The following is a 5,666-nucleotide window of genomic DNA, read 5'->3' on the forward strand; positions in this document are numbered from 1 at the left end:
TACTGTTAACTTATTATGCTGATCTGTTCTGTACGACATCTATTGCACGTCTGTCCGTCCTGGAAGAGGGATCCCTCCTCAGTTGCTCTTCCTGAGGTTTCTACCGTTTTTTTTTTCCCCGTTAAAGGGTTTTTTTGGGGAGTTTTTTCTGATCAGCTGTGAGGGTCATAAGGACAGAGGGATGTCGTATGCTGTAAAGCCCTGTGAGGCAAATTGTGATTTGTGATATTGGGCTTTATAAATAAAACTGAAATTGAAATTGATTGATCTTCTAATGCAACCTCTGCAAGAGGGTGATTAAGCCCTTACACCAAAATGTCAAACTATTGCTTTGAATTTTAAGGTTTTCCTCTGAATGTGTCTGATGATGTCACCCAGTCTTTTTTTCAACAGCACCATGCATTATCTTCTGAACACAGTATTTGAATTGCTGCCGACATAATGCTGCTTTATAAAAAGCTCTTTCATGCTCGAGTAAGTGTGTACTGATCGAAACCACTGAATCATCCTCAGATGTGGACACCTCAGCCTGTTGCAGAGGTCTGAAATGACTTATTACGATGAAGCGCAGGGAGCAAAAGCGGCAGAGGATATTCAGATTAGATTCAGTGGATATTTGGGGCCAACGAGATCTCCAGAGGTCGTCACATTACTGAGGGACATTAAGGCTAAAATCTAGATACAGTAGGAAAAATGATAAATCATTAAGTTGAATCTCTACAGTTCTCACTGAATGGTGTGTAAAGGAGTAATGGATGGGATTTAACAGATGAATTGAGGACAGCCACATTCTCAGACAAACACAGCAGCGGCCATCTGGATACAGCAGAGGTCTTATTCACCATTTATGACAGGGATTATTAAGAAACTCTGGTTCCTTCTTATAATCTTGATTCTGCTGAAGTGTTGAATCCAAAACCAGAAGACACACTCACTTCCTGCAGGTGTTTTCCCAAATAACCTCTCTGAGTGTCCGTGAAGACACCCAGGACTTTGTCATTTTTGACAGTTAAAATGTATCACCCCAATCTTTGGCTTCTTAAGACCATACAGTTCCCTCATGTGTCACTTTATACGGTATTCTGTGTTTGAGGGGAAACCCTAATGATAAGTGCCATGCAAATGTTGAGGGGAAAGGGCGCAAGAAAGCCCCTCCTTGTTGTTGAGGCGCTTCACCGAGCACTGAGGGGAACCAAAGCACATTGGCGCTGCTGTGGGAGGTGATGCAGTGTCAGGAACTAGAGGCTGAGGAACTCCTGACCTTTCCTTTCTTCTGCACTTTCTCACTGTCACTCAGACACCACCTGTGCATCACCCAGTGGTGTCGACGTGAATGTGGGAGGGCTGACAGAATGTATACTGATGAAATAAACACTGAGAGAAGTGCTTTCAGGAAACAGAGTGAGTTAGCGTATGGATTTGGGTGTGTGTGAGAAAGAGAGTGAAAGAGAAATTAAAACAGAACAGCAAAACGAAAACAATGAAAAACAGAGAAGACCAATGACAGAAAGGTTGGAGAGTTGATTGTGGCAAATATATCAGAGGGAAAAGCCGTAGAGAAGCAAGACGTGCAGTTTTTTTTTAAATGACTACATGTGGTAAAACCATAAAGTGCTGCAGTGTGATATAAGTAGATGAGGTGATGTTCTTGGGCAGATAGTGTGTATGGTAATACCCCAGACTGAGGTTATTTCTGTGCTGTCTGTAAGCCGGTGTGTAAATGCATGTGTGCCTTTGAGACTGAGTGTGTATGTGTGTGTGTGTGTGTGTGGGTGTGTGATGTAGACCATGCAGAGTCAGTCAGTCTGTCAGGGGGCTATGGGGGATTCCTGTTTAGTCCTTTAGTGAATGTCTAGGGGGCTCATTGCAGGGAGTGGGCGGGGCCAGTGAGAGGGTGGGGAGTGTGTGGGGGAATATCAGCTGCTCTTGATGATGTGTCCAATTTCTGTTGTTTATAGTTCCTAATGTCTCCTCGCTCCACTTCTCTCCCTCAGCAAACAAAACACATAAACTACACCATGTGCGCCCTCTTTACACTCTGTTTTGATATTGTTTTACCGCTGTCCTTTACGTCTGTCATATCTTGTTTTGTAAAACAAAAAGTGAAACAGATAGATAGTGCGTTACTAGTAGTCCAGTTACTAGTAAGTGGAAACGCACAAGGAAGATAACGTTAATGTTTCAGAGGCTATGCTACAGTAGGCTAACGTTAGCCATTAGCAACTGGATGCTGTGTGGTCATATATAACGTTATAGCCTATGCTACATTAGAGGCAAACTAAAAATACCTGTCCAGCAGAAACTCTGCGACCACCTCGTCCCCTTTTAGCTCAGGATGAAGTTGCATCAGTCGTCGCCATCGCTCGGAAGCAGAGCCAATGTTGACCCGAGCGGTTACGTCAGTCGGAGGCCTCCATGTGGGGAAGACAGACAGGACGCTCTGATTTTTCTTAGAACCATATGAGAATGGTATAATTATGAGTTTTTATTTCTGGTGGAATTCACTTACATTTTAGTGTGCCATCAGCTTATTAATAGCATTTTAACCTAAACAAAGAAAAGCGTAAAATTTCCAGAAAGGTAAGTGTCGCTTTAAAGGGCAACACCTATTGCGTTATGGTAGCATGTTTTTAATAAAGTATGCCAAACAAAAATAAAGTTTCAGTGTAATTAAACACATGTTTGATTTTACAAATTCATCTGTGAATCATTTTTATATAATATGAACCACCTCATCTGTGGGTGAACCCCAGGGGCCATGCTATACTTGGCCTACTTCCAGCATACTTATGTGTGAACAGTAAGAAAATATTGAAATGGCTCTGCTCTGTGTTCACAAAACATGTTTTTATTGCCTGTAGCTTGGGTACGTACAGAGTTTGGCAAGCAAGCATTTATGTCTGCGGCTCCTTATGTGTGGAATCTTCTGCAGAAGGACTTAAAGTTGCACTCACTGGTTCCTCTCAGCCATTTATATATTAACATACTTTTTGGCTTTTCTTTGTAATAATCTTATTTTGTGTTTTATATTGTGTTTTAGAGCTTTACATTTTTATTGTGTATTTTTGTGTTGTCTGTCTGTTGTTTAATCGCAAGAGGTTTTTCTGGTTAAATGGAGGTTAGATAAATAAATAAAAATTGGTAATGAGTAGGGGTGTGTATCCCTCCCTCTTAAATGATTTGATACAGTCCATGATCCAGTACAAAAATGATGAAATGCTGCAATTAGATTCAGTAAGTATTAGATATTCTCATTTAACCTATTTTAATAATAAAAATGTGAGATAAATAAATATATTTCTATGACAAATACTGAAGCATTGACACTGTATGAGAGCATGTCCCTGTACATAAAAAAGCACCTGGCCTCGGTTACACTTTTATTCAGAACAGTGAGATGAGGCCAGTGTGTTTTTGGAGTAGCATAAAATGCTAACGCTTGCAGTATTTGTGTTGACTGCTCCTCTCTTCAGGTTTAGTATCAGTGTGCATGTCACCTTCTTAAATTAGTGGGGAGGTTTATGTTGCCACTGCTGTATTTTAAGACATTGCTTATGCAATGTAAAGATTTCAGGCAGCATCGTGCAAGATGGTCCGACATTGCCATTTCCAAATTTCATGCATAACTAGTGTCAATTAGTGTATCAATAACAGATCATTTTTAGTGACTGGATTTCTTACGTGCTCACTATTTGTGCCACTCTAAATAAAAGGTGCTCAGACTCTTTTCTGCAGTCTAAATGATGTGGTAAAGAGACTCCTATCACACCCATCTTCTGCTATTCTACAGCCACATCCTTTACCCTGTACTTTGTTCCTGTTTGCAAACATCTGTTTTTTTCCTTTAATCTTTATCTGTTCTTTATCTCCTCTGCAGACGCTTTGACCTCCACAAACTCACTCTAACCCTCCCTACATTGATCTTTGCCTTCCTCCGTCTGTATGCTGAAATCTCGGATACACATGTTATGCGTCTACAGTCCTCATGAACTCGAGGGACCACAGTGAGGTCAGAGGTGAGGCGGCTACCTCTGCTCTTCACAACCTGACACTCTAGAAACATGACAGCTGAGACCGGAGTGTGTGTTTGTGCGTGTACGTATGTGTGTGTTCATGTGTGCAATGTGACACCCTGCATAAATAAACCGCAGTATGTTCTGTGGAGAAATTGTTTATTTAAATGGAGGCTGACAGATCCGTGAGAATGTGTGTGAATTGTGGGCATGTGTTCCCCAGAGCTGTGTGTTTTTGTGCGAAATGAGTGTGATATGGCGAACAAAACAGGTCCTGATAAACACACTGTTAAATACGACAATCTGACAGGAGGCTGGGTGTCTTTTTTGTTTCTGTGGAGATGGCAATTTCTTTACATCCCCCGTTCATGCGATGTGTTGTGTGATTCCGTCAATGTGTCAGTTTGATATGCACATGCACAGAGAGGCAGAGAAGTCACACACACACACACACACACACACACACACAAAGAAGCCCTGCTGTCAATCAGTGCTCAGTAAGAGGCAGGAAACAGACAGGCTATTCTGTCCCTTGGCACAAGTCCCTAAACTGTGGCCTGGCTGCTGCAGAGAGAGCACTGTGTGTCACACGCTACAGATACAGGCTACCCTCTGTCACACACAAATAACCTCCCTCACTCTCTCGTGTCCCTCTCTATTTCTTTCTGCCACAAACCCAGCGTTCACATCTGCATGTAGGCACGTATGCACGACACCCATTCATACACATTGCACAGAAATTAGCTGGAAAACCATGTCTGAGCTAAACAAAGCGGGCGACCCATCCCACATTCTGACAGGCGGCCCGGCACGCTCGGAGAATCCCCTTCACTGGACCTGCTCACCCCCACAGCGTGTGTGTCTGTGTGTGCATGCACACGGGTTTACACATGTGCGTATTTGTGGATGTGGACACCCAAACATTACACCCTTATGTGACTGTTGAACATCTCATTCCCAGCCATTACTGCTACATCAGCTCCCACTTTTCTGGGAAGGCTTTGGAAGAAAAACTTGCAGCAGTGATCTGCTCCAAAAATACACTTAACATTTCACACCTTCATCAAATGTCTAAGCTTACTTTGTGGCAAAGAAAAAAAAGTTGCCACTTCAATATTTAAGGTCAGGAGAGAGGAAAAATAACACATTTACAGAAACAAAATGATAATTTGGGATATTATTGTTGTAATTTTTACACCAGTGGGGTCGCAAACAATGTGGAAGTAAAGCAAATGCCAAATAAATACAAGGGTTAATCAGGTCAGACCATCATTCAGTTCATGCCAAAGGTGTTGGGTGGGGCTAAGATTAGAGCTGTGTGCAGGCCAGTTGAATTTTCACACACCAAACTGGGAAAACGCCTTCATGGACCTCACTTTGTCCACAGGAGTTATACTGAAACAGGAAATGACCATTCTAAGACTGTTACCACAAAGTTGGTGGCAGAGGCTCCAGCCCTGGATGTTTTCTCAGTAATATTAACTAGTCCATAGCCATTGGTAGCTTTGTCACCTTCTACCTATGCCAGTCCTCAATGCCTATGTGCAGTTTCACATAGATTGACCACGTCAGTGAGTAGAAAAACGTGGGACAGACAGAATGACTGACTGACAGAATGACACACTGACAGTTTCCGTGATTATGTACAGCATA

The sequence above is a fragment of the Epinephelus moara genome, chromosome 10, assembly GCF_006386435.1.
Source record: "Epinephelus moara isolate mb chromosome 10, YSFRI_EMoa_1.0, whole genome shotgun sequence".
Classification (NCBI taxonomy): domain Eukaryota; kingdom Metazoa; phylum Chordata; class Actinopteri; order Perciformes; family Serranidae; genus Epinephelus; species Epinephelus moara.